The sequence below is a fragment of the Pogoniulus pusillus genome, chromosome 16 (genome assembly GCF_015220805.1).
Source record: "Pogoniulus pusillus isolate bPogPus1 chromosome 16, bPogPus1.pri, whole genome shotgun sequence".
Lineage (NCBI taxonomy): Eukaryota > Metazoa > Chordata > Aves > Piciformes > Lybiidae > Pogoniulus > Pogoniulus pusillus.
The window spans coordinates 771698-788123 of NC_087279.1; the positions used below are offsets into that span (position 1 = coordinate 771698).

General features: G+C 58.2%; 1 long non-coding RNA gene across 2 annotated transcripts; it reads left to right on the plus strand.

The window, feature by feature from the left end:
- Positions 1–239: 239 nt before the first annotated feature.
- LOC135182185 (uncharacterized) lies at positions 240–2097 on the plus strand. Of its 2 annotated transcripts, XR_010305077.1 has the most exons (3): positions 240–307; positions 543–676; positions 1610–2097. It is a non-coding gene; the product is annotated as an uncharacterized LOC135182185 (long non-coding RNA). The 2 variants fall into 2 exon arrangements; XR_010305076.1 differs by lacking the exon at positions 240–307 and having other exon boundaries at positions 472–676.
- The last annotated feature ends 14329 nt before the right edge of the window (positions 2098–16426 follow it).

A 16426-nucleotide genomic window follows, 5' to 3' on the forward strand; every position in this document is an offset into this window, starting at 1 on the left:
CTGCTGCCTCAGGGGGACTGGAAGGCCACCAAAGGAAGGACCTGCTCTGGCAGCACCTCCTGAGCTCTAGGCCAGGGCAGATGACTCCAGTGGCTGTGGCTGCCATTGATCTCCCTGTGTTTTCCTTCTCCATCTGCCCAGCTGAGATGTGATTAACTCTGGCAGCTGTCTGCAGATTAATTGATCACTGTAAACACTGAGCTTTCCTCTGAGTGCCTGCAGGGAGATTATTTAGACCTTGAGGAGGAGTTGGGAGCTCTCTGAATACTTCATGAGCTTGGACACAGGAACCTTTGGATCTCTGCAGGTGTTTGAGCAGATGGCAGGGGGTTGGGACTGGATGGTCCTGGAGGTCCTCTCCAACCTCAACCACTGCACCAAGCTCGGGCTGGGCTGGGAGCCTTACTGCTCCTTTAAGTGGAGTAAGGAAGAGCAGGAGGGGCTCGGGGCAGGACAAAAACTTCAGGCTCAGCTGCTTTGGTTTCCTGCCTGCTTCTCCCCCTCATTTTCTCTTCCTCCTGCTTCCCTTGCCTGTCTTCCAGGGGTTCTCAGCCTTTCGTGGTGCAGTGCTGCCTGCTGGGGGCAGGGGATGGCTGATGAACCTCCAATCGCCTCAGCCTCTGCTCCCGGTCCTGACACCTTTGTCACCATCACTGTGCCAGAATTGACTGAGTGTGTGAGTAGATACTCATTATCCTAATTAGGCAGAAAGGCTGGTGAAAGGGAAGGCAGCAGCAAGCTCCAGAGAAGCTCTTTGGTCAGCTCAGAAGGGTTGACAGAGCAGCAGGGCTTGGGGGAAGCTGCTCTGCAGCCAGCACTTCTTACACCCAGTTCCAGTGGAGGGGACCTGAGCTTTGTCTCATTTCTCACCCAAACCTCAGAGCTTTAAAAGTGAAAATGTGAGCTGGAGGGGGGGAAGGAACTGTGACATCCTCATGGAGAGAGGGGGAAGATTCACAGGCTCATAATGAACTGGGCTGGGTTGGCAGGGACCTGAAGGCTCACCCAGTGCCATGGGCAGGGACACCTCCCACCGGCATAGCTTGCTTAAGGCTTCATCCAGCCTGCCCTTGGGCACCTCCACGGAGGTTGTGGATCAAAGATCACATTGGGTGCTTCTGTGCTCCACAACCTCCCTGGGCAACCTCCAGTGTCTCACCACCCTCACTGCCAAGAATGTCCTCCTCCTCCCCACTCTCAGTCTCCCATTCCCAGCTCAGAGCCATTATCCCTTGTTCTGTCACTCCCAGCCCTTGTCAAAGCCCCCCCAGCTCTCCTGCAGCCCCCTCAGCTGCTGGAATCCCTGTCTCTAGATTCTTTCTCTTGTATGAAGATGAAGTCCCAGACAAGCCAACCTGATACCTTTCAGCATTTGCAGCTTTGCTTTATCATTGATCTTTATCATATTTAGTGCTTCTCCTTGTAAGCAGATAATAGGCAAAGCTTTAAATCCCTCCTAAAGGCCCTTTAGAAGCTCACAAAGCAATTAAAATGCAATTGCAAGGCTGTGATCCTCCCTGAGAATGACTGATGGCTTTGCAGGGTTCAGGGCTGTCAGCAGCACCATCCATCTGCTCACTCTCTCTGCTTCTCCCTCTCTTGCTCCTAGGCTTCTGCTTCCTGTGCCAACCAAAGGCAAAGCTCTGTCTGTTGCCAGAGCAGAGCAAGGCAGCTCCAGCCAAGCAGCAGAGAGTGGGCACCTCTCATGTCCTGCTGGAGAGAGCAAGGACAACAGCTTTGACTTTGAGGAGGCTCTCCCTGGGCAGCAGTCTCCAAAGGGATGTGGTCCTGCTGCTCAGTGGGAACCAGGGCACAACCTGGCTGGAAAAGTCATTAAGGTCATGGAGCCCAACCTCAACCCAGCTCCTCCCCACACCCAGCTCTGGGCTGTGGCCCTCAGCTCCTCATCCCAATGATGGGGACTCCACCACTGCCCTGGGCAGCCTGGGCCAGTTCCCCACCACACTGCTGGTGAAGGACTCTTCCTTCATAGCTAATCTAAACCTCTCCCTTTGGCACCCTCCACAGGTCACATTGGAGCACCCCAGACATGCAGCTTGGCTTCTTCTGTAACCTAGTCATGAATCCATGGAACAGTTTGGGTGGGAAGGGACCCCCAAATCTCAGCCACTCCAACCCCTGCCCCCAGCAGGGACAGCCCCAGCCAGAGCAGCTCACAGCCCCAGGCACCCTGACCTGCAGTGCTGCCAGCCGAGGGGCAGCTCCCACCTCTCTGGGCAGCCTGGCACAGGCTCTGCCCACCTCAGTGCCAAACATTTCTCCCTTCTCTCCACTCTCAAGCTCCCTCTTGCAGCCCAAACCCTCCTCCCCTGTCCTGACACCACAGGCCCTGCTCACAGCTCTGTCCTCAGCCTTCTGCTTGTCCCCTTGGAGCACTGCAAGGCCACCAGCAGGTCTCCTGGAGCCTTCTCTTCTCCAGCAGGGGTTGCTGTCAGAACCCTCTTCATCTGCTCCCTAAGGACAGGGAAATGTGCCCTTGCATACGGCTGTGGTGTGGGAACAGCACCAAAGGCAGCTTTGGTACTGGACTTAGACCATCTCTGAGTGGCTTTAGCCACAGGCTCTCCAGTTGCCTTCTGCCATTGCAGAGTGCAGGAGTTCACAGCCTCCTAGGAAGGGTTGGGTTGGAAGGAACCTGAAAGCTCATCCAGTACAGTGGGCAGAGACACCTTCCCCCAGCCCAGGCTGCCCAAGGCCTCATCCAGCCTGGCCTTGAGCACCTCTAGGGAGGGCACATCCACAGCCTCCCTGGGCAACTTGTGCCAGTGTCTCTCCAGCCTCATCCTCAACAGTGTCTTCCTCCTCCCCACTCTCAGTCTCCCCTCTCCCAGCTCACAGCCATTGTCCCTCATCCTGGCCCTCCCAACCCTTGCCAAAGGTCCCTCCCCAGCTGTCCTGGAGCCCTTCCAGGTCCTGCAGGGCAGCTCTGAGCTCTCCCTGGAGTCTTCTGCTCTCCAGACTGCACAGCCCTTCCCCTTCCATAGACCAAGAGATGACTCCTTAAAACTGCAGCTCTTGGAAGCTGTTACTGAAGAGGTGAACTGAACTAGGCAGAGAAGAATCACTGGGATGTCTCCTTGGCTGTGGCAGAAGCCAAAGCTCCCCTGAGAAGTGGTTGGTAGAGCTCCTGGAGGCAGTAAATCCTCTCCCCAGCTGAGGCACAGCAGCCTGGCTTGGCTCCATGCACGCATCTCGCCCCTGTTGGGTGTTCCTGTGTGGTAGGAGCACACAGAGTGGAGCTGACAGCCATCAGTACTGTCATCATCATCCTCATTACCTTGGGCAGCAGCTGAGACCTGCCCATCTCAGGGGGGTCGTTGGTTGCTTGGCATCTTATTTCTCTTGTCTGCAATAAGCCTCCCTCTGGGCCCCATCCATAACACTCAAAGACATCAAAGGAGTCTCCTGCTGCCTTGGGGACCTTTTTCTGTCTCCACACAGAGACTGCTGGGAGGGGAATTTATGAACTGCACAGGAGAAATTCAGAGTGTGGCTCCTGTCTGACAACACCGAGGACCTACAGCAGCAGGGTTAGAGCATCATCAAATGGGGTGGGCTGGAAGGGCCCTGAAAGCTCATCCAGTGCCAGCCCCTGCCATGGCAGAGACACCTCCCACCAGCCCAGGCTGCTCAAGCCTCATCCAGTCTGCCCTTGCCACCTCCAGGCTTGGAGCCTCTGCAGTTGCTGCAGGCAGAGATGATCTGAGTTAGATTTAGCCACTTTGGAGCTTTGCTCTGAAGCTAACCTGTGGGGTTTTGCCCAGCTCAGCCATGGCAGGCCAAGCTCTGCTCATGCTCCACAACTCTCCTTTCTTCCCTCTCTGAGCAAAGGCTCCAGGAATGTTGCTGGAGTGGGTCCAGAGCAGGGCAGCCAAGCTGGTGAAGAGCCTGGAGAGAGGGCTGGGGAGGGGCAGCTGGGGGTGTGCAGCCTGGAGAGGAGGCTGAGGGCAGAACTCTTTGTCTTTTCCATGGCACTGCTGTAAGAAAAGGAAGTTTCCATCCTCCTGGCCCCTGGCAATAAGTCCTGCCCTAACCCTTCTCCTCTGCAGGCTGAACAACCTCAGCCCCCTCAGCCTCTCCTCCCCTGGCTTCTGCCCTGTGAGCATCCTCCTGGCCCCTCTCTGGACACTCCCCAGCCTGTCCCCAGCTGTTCTGTACAGCAGGGACCAAACCTGCAGGCAGAGCTGCAGGAGTGCCCTGAGCAGCACTGAGCAGAACAGGACAATGACTTCTTCTCTCTGCTGGTGATGCCCTCGGTGATGCCACCCAGCAGCCTGGTGGCTTTCTTTGCCCCTGCAGCTCTCTACACTCATGCTGAGCTTGGTGACCCCAAGGTGCCTCTCCACAGGGCTGGTGGATCCCAGCCAGAGCTGCTCTGCTGGGTTGTGTTTTCCCTGCTTGTCCCTGCTGAACTTCAGAAGGCTTTTGCCAGCCTCTTCCTTCAGCCTGCCCAGGTCTTGCTGGAGGCTGTGTCCCTTCTGGAGTGTCACCCTCCTGATGGTGTCACCTGCAGCCCTCTCAGGGGGCACCCAGCAGGCTGGGGAAGATCACCCAGGCTGTGAGCTGGCTCCAGTGCCATGAGATAGGAGCTGCTGTGATTGATCTGCTGGCTGCAGGACCCAGGCTGTCTGTTAGTCTGGTGGCTGTCAGGCATAATTGGAGGTAAATAAATCCTGAGATCATTACTCAGCTCTCAGACACAAATCACCTCCCAGCTCCAGCAATGCTCCCTTCGCTTTGCAGCTTCAGCAAGGGGGAGCTGTGAGAGCCCCGAGCTGGCGCTGGGTGTCAGCTTTCGCTCCCACCTCCTCGGAAGGTCAGGGCAGGCAGCAGCGATGGGAGGCATTCGGCAGCAAGAGCTCGGCCCCAGCAGACACGAGGGCCTCGGGCACCTCTGTCCTCAGCTGGAACTAAACCTGCTCCCTGGGCTCCTGGAGCATGCTCGGGGGTGCTGCTCCTGGGGGTGCTGCCTGCCAGCAGCTGAACCTCAGCCCAGGTGGCCAAGGAAGGCACCAGCAGCCTGCCCTGGGCCAGCAGTGCTGTGGCCAGCAGCAGTGGGGCAGGGACTGTGGCTTGGCTTGGGTTGGTTTACTCTGCATTGGTTTGAGTGGGTTTCAGTTTACTTTGGGCTGGTTTAAGTTTGGTTCGGGTTGGGTTGTTTTGGTTTGGTTTGATTTGGTGTGGGTTTGGTTTGGCTTATTTTGCTTTGTTTTGCTTTGAGGTGGTTGCTTTTGGGCTGGTTTGTTTTATGTTGGTTTTTCTTGGGTCTGGTTGATTTCGTTTGGGTTTGGTTTCTTTTGTTTGGGTTCGGCTTGTTTGATGTTGCTCTGTTTGGGTCTGGTTTATTCTGTGTTGGTTGTCTGGGTCAGGTTTATTTGGTGTTGAGTTGCTTGGGTCTGGTTTACTGTGTCTTGGCTTGGCTTACTTTTCTCAGGCTGCCTGTTGAGCTGAGCCATGGGATGTGAGCAGGAGTCTCTGGGAGGTACCCACCTCCTGGACCCACCTCTGGTTTGGATGTTGGTGAGGTGACCTGCTGTGGTCCAGCCCCATCTTTAGCTTGGATGTTGAGGCATTGACCTGCTGTGGTCCAGCCCCAGCACCAGATGTGCTCCTGGCCCTGCCTTTGGTTTGGTCAATGAGTGGCTGTGAGGAGGTGGCAGGCAAAGCTCTGCTGGCAGCAGGAAGCTGTGGGTGCAGGCTGGCGAGCTGGCAGCGTGCTGGGCTCTGGCTGCTTGCTGTGCAGCTCCATCAGGAGGGCTCTGGTGGCATCTCTATTGCACACAGACAGGCTGGGCTGGGCTGGCAGCAGCGGGCTGGCCCTGGAGGAGGAAATGAGCCTGGTGACAGCTGCTGCCAACGCCCCACTGCAAACGCATCTGTCAGGGACACAAGGCAACTCTTGTCACCCTCTCATCAGATGTAATTGGATGCCCACAGAGGTGGTAATTACCGAGCCCAGCCTCATTTGTCTTTGTTTATCATCAGGGCAGAGGTATTGATCCTCACCGGGGCACTGAATACCTGTGGAGAGCAGCGGGGAACATGAGTGGGTAGGGCCTGATGTGCCTGCTGGAGGCTGTGCTCCAGGAGCCCCAGGTTGGCTGAGGACAGCAGTGACAAATGGCACTGCTCTGGTGGCACTGTCTGCACCTCCTGGTGGTATCCTGGGGCCGATGGCACGGCGGAGAAAGCCACTTTGGATGTTCATTGCTCAGCTCTTTGTCTCCTGGGGCCACCCGAGGCGGTTGGGGCTCAAGTGCCTGTGTGCAGCTTGCAGGTTTGACGGACTCGGGCAGGGAGCTGCCTGCTGGAGCCGCACCGAGGGGCTGCTGAGCAAGACTCCGCATGCTTCAGAGCCCGCTCAGGCAGCAGCCAGGGCAGGGGAGAGAAGCTTCATTTCGCTTGCAAGAGGCCTCCAAGGTCGCCAAGTCCAGCCACTGCCCCAGGGCACCAAACTCTCCCTCAGCTCCACCTCTACAGGGGCTGTGAGCCCCTCAGGGATGGGGACTCCACCGCTCCCCAGGGCAGCCTGCTCCAGCTCCTGGCAACCCTTCTGGAGATGAAAACTTCCCCAGCAGGCAACCTAAAGCTCCCCTGCAGGCTCGGAGGGTGTGGGTGGCAGGCAGGAGCTGAAGTGCCCCTGGGGGCCGGGCAGAGGGCCGGGCAGGCTGCGGCAGAGCGGGAGGCTCCTGCCAGCTCTGCCTGCGAGCGGCAGGCTCCCAGCGGCGGCTTTCAGCCTGGGCTCAGCTTTGCCCTGTGCCAATTAGCAGCAGCTTGTTGCCTAAAGATACAATCTCTCCTGTTTTGAAAGCTTGACAGTTGTAATGCTTCCCAATTATTGAAGCTGACACCTCTCCTCGAGGACTGCTTCATCTGCCAGCCTCTTGCTTCTTTTATCATCTCAATCATATAATGACTCAACCCCCCCAAAACCTCCCAACCAGTTCCTTCTCTCCCTTTACCTTCCCTTAACTCAGCAGTAATTACAAAGGGGCTTGCTTGTGGTGGGAGTTTCTCCTTAGAAGCAGAGAAGGACTAATTAGCAGTGTCCAGGATGCTCAGTGATGAAGCTTGACGGAGAGCAGAGCTGTTTGCAGGTGGTGTTGTCAGCCTGGGTTGCAGATGTGGCTTGCTTGGAAAGACTGAGCTCCACACAGACCTGGAGAGGTGAAGGCTCCGGGGGCACTTCCCTAGAAATCACAGAGGCAGGGAGGTGGGAAAAGCCTTCTAAGGTCATCGTGTCCAACACAACACAGGTCAGGCCTCCTGCACACAGGGACTCAGAACCATCGCGACTGGAAATCCCCCCCAAGGTCATCAGCCCTACCCAACACCTCACAGAGCCACAGGCTGGGCCAGCCTGGGAAAGACCTCCAGGATCATCGAGTCCAACCCATCCCCGAACACCTTCTGACCCCTGGCACCAACTGCCTCATGCAGCCTCCTCCTGAACACCTCCAGGCACAGCCACTCCACCACCTCCCTGGGCAGCCCATTCCAATGCCAATCACTCTCTCTGCCAACAGCTTCCTAACAACATCCAGCCTGAACCTGCCCTGGCACAGCTTGAGGCTGTGTCCCCTTGTTCTGGTGCTGGCTGCCTGGCAGCAGAGCCCAACCCCAGCTGGCCACAGCCTCCCTGCAGGCAGCTGCAGACAGCAATGAGCTCTGCCTTGAGCCTCCTCTGCTGCAGGCTGCACCCCCCCAGCTCCCTCAGCCTCTCCTCACAGGGCTGTGCCCCAGGCCCCTCCCCAGCTTTGCTGCCCTTCTCTGGACACCTTCCAGCACCTCAACATCTCTCTGGAATTCAGGAGCTTTTACCCAGCAGCAGTGAGAGGTGGGCACAGAGATCACAGGATATTGGGGGTTGGAAGGGTCCCAAGGAGATCATTGAGTCAACCCCCTGCCATGCCCAGGGACACCCTACCCTAGAGCAGGCTGCCCACAGCCTCAGCCAGCCTGGCCTGAAACACCTCCAGCCATGGGGCCTCAACTACCTCCCTGGCAGTCCAGGCTCTCACCACTCTCATGGTGAAGAAGATGTTCAAGGCCAGGCTGGATGAGGCCTTGAGCAAGCTGGGCTAGTGCAGGTGTCCCTGCCCACGGCAGGAGGCTGGCACTGGATGAGCTTTGAGGTCCCTCCCAGCCCAACCCATTGTGGGAATGTGAATTAGGTAAAAACCTCAGCGAGGTGGCAGCAGTCAAGCTGGCAGCTGTGACGGCACCTGAGGAGGTCACAGCTGGGAAGGGTTCATCTGCTCCTTCCAGGCTGGCAAACTGCCTCTGCCCCACATCCAGCAGGCATCCCAAGGGTGGAGGAGCAGCTGGGTCCCACCTGCTCACTCTGCACCAATCACCTCTGCTTGTCCTGCCCGAGCTGCGGCTCTGAAGCGCTCCGAAAGGCTGCAGCCCCAGCAGCAGCTGCTCTGCGGCTGTTCTCCAGGTGATTGGGTTTCCTCAACAGCGTTGGCTCCACCAGGCCTAGCAAGGTGTCATTAGTGAGTCCAGAGGCTTGCTTTGGGTGACAGTCTCCAGTCGGGGTGACAGCAGAGTGGGCTGCTCCCGGAGAGCAGCAGAGCACAACCCCCAGCGGCTCTCTGGCTCTTGGCTCCCCTTGGGTGGCAGACAGAAAGGCAAGGGAGGAGCTGCTCCACCAAACTGCCCCATGGCTGACAAGGCTCTCAGCAGGGGAAGGTGCCAGGAGCCTTGTCTGGGGAAGAGGAGGCTGAGGGCAGAGCTTATTGCTCTCCACAGCTCCCTGGAAGGAGGCTGCAGTGAGGTGGGGTTGGGCTCTGCTCCTTAGGATCAGGTGAAGGAAGGAGAGGAAATGCCAGGAGGTAGCAGTGGGCATCTTCTTCTGGCCTCCCACGTTCCCTTTCCAAAGCAGCTCTCATTCTGCTTCTTTGCTGTCCAGGAGGCAGTGGACACATAGTTGAGGCCCAGCCTGGAGTCATGCTTGATATCTGACCCAGGTGGGCTCAGGGCAAGCAAAAGTGACTTCTGCAGGTCCTCTGCTTGGGAGCTGCTGGAGGAGAGCCTTGGCTGGTGCAGGGAGCTCAGCCAGCTGAGGAACAAATTCTATGCTGCAGGAGTGGTGAGGGACTGGCACAGGCTGCCCAGGGAGGTGGTGGAGTGCCCATGGCTGGAGGAGCTCCAGACAGGTGTGGCCATGGCACTTGGGGCCAGGGTTTGGTGGCCATGGGGGGTGGGTTGCTGGCTGGACCTGATGATCTCAGAGGGCTTTTCCACCCCAACCAGTTCTGTGATTCCTTTGCACAGGGGTGGTAGGCATGCAGTGAAAGCTGTTTGGGCAGAACCAGGAGCTCCTTTAGGACTTGAGAAGCTGAAGAGTGGTACAAAAGCAGAGGCAGGAGGGAGGGTGAGGGCAAGGGTGAGATGAAAAGCAGGAGGAAGGAGTGACAGAAAGGAGGAGACAGCAGAGCAAACACAGCTCTGGTGCAGGGCACAGCAGTGGCTGCTCACAGAGGTGTCTCCTGTGCCCTCCTCACCTGCTTCCCTGTGCCCAGAGTGCAGGACAAGAGGCCAGGACAGAGAGCAAACAGAGCAGAGCTTGCCCAGAGCTGGCAGGCAGGTCAGGACAGGCTCTGAGCAAAGCCTGCTCAGGAGTGGGAAGATTTAATCTGATCTACCTTGGAAGCAGGAGCAATTACTGCTCGCAGCCTGTGGAGCTGAGAGGAGGTCTCACAGCTATCAAAATGCAAATACAGATCCCGGGTAGGAAAGGCAAAGAGCAGACACAGGCTGGTGTGGCTTTGGCCCAGAGCCTAACCAGCTCTTGGGAAGGCTCTCAGATGACTTGATGGGACCCAGAGCCCAACCAACCTTCCTGGGCTTGCCACAAGCAGCTCAGATGAGGCCAATTAACTCAGCTGCTGGAGAAAGGGGAGCAAAGAGATAAGAGGGAATTGGGCTTGTGTGCCCCAGGTGAGCTGGGGAGGCCTGGCTGGTGGCAGCTCCCCAGAGCTGGTGGAGAGGCTCCTCTGCAGCAGGAGCTGCCACTGTCTTCCTGCAGAGATGGGAGAGGCTTTCAAGTGAGCATCCCTAAGCGACCTGCCCTGCTCTGGAGCCCCTTCTCTGCTCCAGTTAGTGCTTGTCTGGTGGAAAACTTGGAGAGTTTGCAGAGGAGAGGGAGCAGAGCAGCTCTGCAGGGCAGAACTGAGCCCAAACCTGCCCTGGAACACCTTGAGGTGAAGTGCAGAGAGGGTCAGGACTAAGTTGGAAAAGAACTCAAGTGGCCAACAAATGAAAGAGGGAAGCTCCACCTGGGGCCTGGGGTGGCCAACACAGGAGGGAAGCTCCACCTGTGCTGTATTCAAAGGAGGAGCAGGAGAGCAGAGCCTGGGAAGCTGTCCTGCTGCAGCCATGCAGACTCCAGCCTGGCCTCACTGTCTGCCGTGGTGAGTACAGCTGGGAGGGGGAGATGTCCTCTGCTCTTCTGCTGTTGGATCAGCTTAACTTGCTGGGAGTGTGGGCAAGGAGAGGCTTATCTGCTGCCACTGGAAGAGTGGGACACAGATTGTGCCAAGGAGCTGGAGAACCTCTGTGTGAGGCCAGGCTGTGTGCAGCGTGGAGAAGAGAAGGCTCCAGGAAGGCAGCAGGACACCTCCTGAGCTCTCACCCTGCTCCTGAGGCTGGAGACCCACCGGGGGCCAGAGTGGCTTCCAGAGGACACAGCTCCAGGCTGCCTCCCTGCAGGGAACCTTCCCCAGCCAAGCTGGCGCTGAGCTCCTAGCCACAGCTTCGCCCATCTCAAGTTGGCAAGGCAAAGCCTGGTCCACTTGACAAGTGCCCAGAGAGGGAGCCCAGCCCCAGCCCGTCCCTGTCCCTGTCTCCTCCCTGCAGGACAGGAGTGCCCCTGGTCGCCGGGCTGCTGCCTGCCCAGCGCAGGAGCACAGCCTGGGCTGCAGCCCCCGGGGAGCAGTTCACAGCCAATTGCTCGGCTATAATTAACAACAGCAGCAGGGCCTCAGAAGCTGTTAGAGAGACTTTTATTGTCCCATCAATCACCACGGCCCGGGTTGTTGTTTATATTCCTGCTTAATAATGTCATGCCCACAGTGATGGATTTTGTCCCCGTGCCAGGTTGTTCTCCGGGAGCCACTTTCCCTCTCCCCTCCACCTCCTGCAGAATCGGCCCCAGGCTGTGCCTTTCCTCTAAGAGTTATTTTAAGCTCCTGGACACAGATCACAGAACCACTGAAGGCCTTGGGTTGGAAAGGGACCTCTGGAGATCACCCAGCCCAACCCCAGGCCAAAGCAGGGCATCCACAGCAGCTTGCCCAGCATCATGACCAGGGCAGTCCTTCTGCCCCTGTCCTCAGCACTGCTCAGGCCACACCTGGAGTGCTGTGTCCAGTTCTGGGCTCCTCCACTCCAGAGAGAGCAGAAGGAGCTAAGCAGTGGTGTGGTGGCAGCAGAGGCTGTCTGCCCTGCCAGGAGCACAGGAGCTAAGCAGTGGTGTGGTGGCAGCAGAGGCTGTCTGCCCTGCCAGGAGCACAGGAGCTAAGCAGTGGTGTGGTGGCAGCAGAGGCTGTCTGCCCTGCCAGGAGCACAGGAGCTAAGCAGTGGTGTGGTGGCAGCAGAGGCTGTCTGCCCTGCCAGGAGCACAGGAGCTAAGCAGTGGTGTGGTGGCAGCAGAGGCTGTCTGCCCTGCCAGGAGCACAGGAGCTAAGCAGTGGTGTGGTGGCAGCAGAGGCTGTCTGCAGCCCGTGTCAGGCAGTGACAACAGAGATCTGTCACTGCCAGGCAGGCTCCCAGGAGCACTTCATTAAATGGCCTCCAAGGCTCAGCAGTGGGGTTAATTATTTAGGCACCTTCATGTCCCATACATCTCTGTCTGCTGCCTGCAGAGCCCAGCACCCAGAGCCAGCACCCAGAGCCAGCCAGGGGCAGGGCTTGCTGGAGCGTGGTCTCTGCTGTCTGCAGGGGGCTGAGCTGCAGCGGTTCTCGGTGCCTGCAGTGCCCTGAGGCATATTTGATTAGGGCTGAGAAGTCCTCCTGGCTGTGGAGCCCCTCAGGTTCTCCCCAGCTGCTCTCCACTCCCCTAGCTCAATGTTTGCTCACAGCCTAAGTCCTGGAGTGGCTCAGGTTGGAAGGGAGCTCAGAGATGCTCTGCCCCACTCTCCCCTCCATGGGCAGGGACAGCTCTCAGCTAGGTGCTCAGCACAGCTGGGGGCTGCCAGGCTGCTCAGACTGCTCCAGCAAGGGTTTGCTGTTGAGGATCTCAACCCAAGCCCCCCCTGGCCTGGGGTCGTGGGCTTTTAGCTTCTCCTGCCCCGGGGAGAGCTGTGCTGGTGTGAGGTGGAAAGAGACAGTTGTGAATGGGGCAGTCTCTCCTGAGCTCGATGCAAACCACCACTAACAGTCAATAGGGCAGCAGCATCACTGTCCCAGGGCAGGCTCAGAAGGGAGTTGCCTTGATCCGACTCGGGCTGGGCTGCTGTGGCTGTGGTCGCCCTCCCCCTCTGCACAGCGTCGCGCCAGGGCTGTGCTGCACCTCCTCTGCTTCAGCCAATGAGAGCAACCAAAGAGAGCTCAGCAAAAACGCTCCCTTCCCGAGGAAGATGAGGAGCAGGGCATCCTCTGACTGACTCCTTCACCTAGGCTGGGTGAGGAGTGGCTGAGAGCAGTCTGGTGGAGAGGCCTTGGGGGTGTCAGTTGGTACCTAAGTGCCCAGCAGCCAGCACTGGTCACAGCCCAGAGCCAGCTGTGTGCTGGCTGCAGCCAGGGCAGGGAGAGCAGCAGCACAGGGAGGGGATCCTGCCCCTCTGCTCTGCTCAGACCCCACCTGCAGCACTGCCTGCTGCTCTGGGGAACACAGCACAAGTAGGACCTGGAGCTGCTGGAGAAGATCCAGGGGAGGCCACCAAGGTGATCAGAGGCTGCAGAACCTCCCTCGTGGGGTCAGGCTGGGAGAGCTGGGGCTGCTCAGCCTGCAGAAGAGAAGGCTCCAGGGACACCTTCTGGTGCCCCCTCAGAACTCAAGGGGTCCTGTAAGAAAGCTGAGGACAGAGTTTTGAGCAGGGCCTGTGGTGACAGGACAAGGGGGGGATGGTTTGAACTCCAAGAGGAAGACTCAGACTGGAAGGAAGGGAGAACTGATGGTGAGAGCCCCTCCCAGGCTGCCCAGAGAGGTGGGAACTGCCCCTTGCCTGGCACCATTGCAGGGCAGGTTGTCTGGGCTCTGAGCACCCTGCTCTGCTGGGGATGTCCCTGCTGGCTGCAAGGCAGATTGAATTAGCTGGCTTTTGAAGGTCCCTTCCCACCCAAACCAGTCTGGGATCCAGTGGTGATCCACTGGAAAGCTGCTGGCCAGGTTTGGTTTGGAGCCCACCTGCCTGGCAGCTCTGTTGTCTCACCCCACCACTTTTCTTCTGTGCTCTGCCTGCCCTGTGAGGGCTGCAGGCAAGTTTCATTGCTGAGTGGGTCTCAAGTGCTTTGAAGCCCTGGGATGAAAGGCAGCAGAGGAGTGAGATGTTCTGCAGCTGCTTGTTTCAGGTGAGCACATCTACAACTCCTTCTCATCCCAAATCCAAGTCCCTTTGTTCACTTCTGAGGCAGCAGCTCAAGCTCTGCATCCAGATGAACACAGACAACACTGTGAGCACTGAGCTGCTTTCATGTGCAGTGCCTGATGAGATCAGGTCGCTAGCAGGGAGCCTTCATCCTGCCACACGAACCTTGCCTGCGCAGCCTCCCAGGAGGACTCTTCCCTCTTCCTCCCAGCAGCCAGACTTGAGGCCACTCTGTGCCTGTGCTTCCTTTGATCAATCATTTAGGGCAATCATTTTGTTCTGTCAAACCTCTCTGGGCCAGAGATGTTGCAGCAGATGCAGAGCAGCAAAGCCCAGCCTGGATTGCAAGCAGCTCTTCAGGAGGGGCCTGGGGGTCTCTGCTTGGCTCAGAGGAGGGGGAAGCAGCAGGGCTTGAGCTGCTGGGGATGTGTGTCCTTAATCCAGGAGGATTGGAGCTCCTGCAGCAACTCTGAGCTCACAGCGCAGCTCCTTGGCTGCCTTAGCCTCCAGCCTCCTCTCCCAGAAGAAGGGGCTGGGAGGTGCAGTTGTCCTCCCTTGCCCCACGCTGGGCTGGCAGCCTGATGCTGCCAGGAGCTGCAGCCTGAGCCCTGCCTCCTCTGCTGCTGCTGCTGCTGCAGAGGCACATCCACGGATCATGGAATCCTGGAGCAATTTGGGTGGGAAAAGACCTCTAAGATCATTGAAGTGACCTTTGAGGGTCATTTACAGCCCAGGAGGTTGCATCTGAGCAGGAGGAGAAAGCTGTTGGTGTGAGGGTGCTGGAGGCACCCATTGGGCTGTAAGGGGCCCGCTGGGGCCATGGTTTGGTGACCATGGTGGTGGGATTGGGTGGCTGGCTGGGCTCAGAGAGCTTTCCCAGCCCAACCCACACTGTGCCCCTGTGCTGGTGCTCCTCTTCACGAGGAGCTGCTCGCATCCAGGCGTTCCCCTCCCGCGCCGCTGCCTGCCCAGCTGCTGGCTGCTGCTGAGGGCTCCGCAGGAGCAGCGCTGGAGGCGCCTTTGCAGCAGGGGTGAGGCAGCCTCTGGCTGCCAGCCTGCCCTTCTCCTGGGGTGCCTGCAGCTGCCACCATGGCTGTCACCACCTGTAGAATGCTGCTGGTGAACTTAAGAGCCTCAATCAAAAGCAAAGGGACGGGGGAAAAAAGTGTTCCCTGAGACAATTTACTGCTGGGAAGTAGTTATCAAGTGTCCTAATCCAAAGCCGGCCCCAGAAGCTCTCCATGGCTTTGCTGCTGCACCTCAGCTCTGCTCAGAGGGCCAGGAGCCAGCTCTGGGAGCAGGCTGATGGCTAACAGAATATTTCTGGCTCTCTGAGGAGCAAAGCTTCAGCTCCAGGTGAAACACGAGGAGACCTCTGCGAGCTGAGCAGATAATGAGAGCTTATTAGGCAGCGGCAGGGCTGCTGGAGCTGCTGCTCTTCAGCACAGCTCTGGGTCCTGCTGGAACACTCCATGAAGTGCTGTGTTGTCCTGGGGTCTTCTCTGCTTCTGAAAGGAGGCAAATGGAGACCTCTGAAAGGAGGTGGCGAGAGGAGCCTGGAGGAGATGGCAGAGAGGTCAGAGGGAGGCAAAGCAATGGCAGTTGTTACCTGTGCTAACATCAGAGCTTAGTATCAGAGAATCCCAGACCCCCATCACAGCATGGAGGGGCTGGAAGGGGCCTCTGGAGATCATCCTGCCCAAGCAGGGCACCCCCAGAAGCTTGCCCAGCAGCACAGTGCCCAGCTGGCCTTGGCAGCTCTCCACACCAGGACACTCCACAGCCTCTCTGGGCAGCCTGCTCCAGGCCTCCAGCACCCTCACAACAAACAACTTTCTCCTCCTGCTCAGGTGCAACCTCCTGGGCTCCAGCCTGTGCCCAGTGCCCCTTGTGCTGTGCCTGGGCAGCACTGAGCAGAGCCTGGCCCCAGCCTCTTGCCCCCCACAGCTCCTTTGTCTCTTGCTGAGCATTGCTCAGCTGCCCTCTGGGGCTGCTCTTGTGCAGGCTCTCAGCCCCAGGGCTCTCAGCCTGTGCTGCTCCCAGAGCTGCTCCAGGCCCCTCAGCAGCTCTGCAGCCTTTGCTGGCCTGTGCCCAGCAGTTCCCTGTCCCTCTGCAACTGGGGAGCCCAGGGCTGGCCCCCGCCCTCCAGCTGTGGCCTTGCTAGGGCAGAGTAGAGGGCAAAGAGGACCTCCCTTGACCTGCTGGCCTCACTCTTCTTCATGCACCCCAGGACACCTTTGGGCTCCTTGGCCACAGGGGCATGCTGCTAATGTTGAGCTTGTCCACAGCACTCCCAGATCCTTCCCCACGGGGGTGGCTCCCAGCAGGTTCCCTCTCACCCATCCTGGTGCAGAGAGCTGCTCCTCCCCAGCTGCAGGACCCTACCCAAGCCCTGGTTGAACTTGCTGAGGTTCCTCTCCCTCACCCCTCCAGCCTGGCCAAGCAGTGAGTAAAGCTCTGAGTCTGATTTCCTCAGAGCTCTCCAGCACAGGAAATCATCACTCATTAGGCACTGCACAGCCTGCAGAGGTTACAGTTCCTGCCATGCTCAGCAGTGAGGGAAGAGCCTCAGAAGTGGAGCTGAGCTGGTACCCGAGGGCAGCTCAGCTGCTGCTGATCCATATTCAGAGCAAGCCCTGCTCACTGGGGGCTGCCGAGTTTTGACAGCTCTCACCACCCCCACCCCCTGCTCTTGAACTCTAAGTAGGTGTTTTTCCTTGCCTGGAGTTCTTGATTCTGGAACTTAGGACAGAAAATAATTGGATGGAAGGAGAAAATGAGAAGCTTCAGCTGGGGCCTTCCTCTGATGGACTTCAGCAGCAGAGGCAACCTGCTTGGTGCTGAGGCGCACCGAGAGAGCACAGCACAGG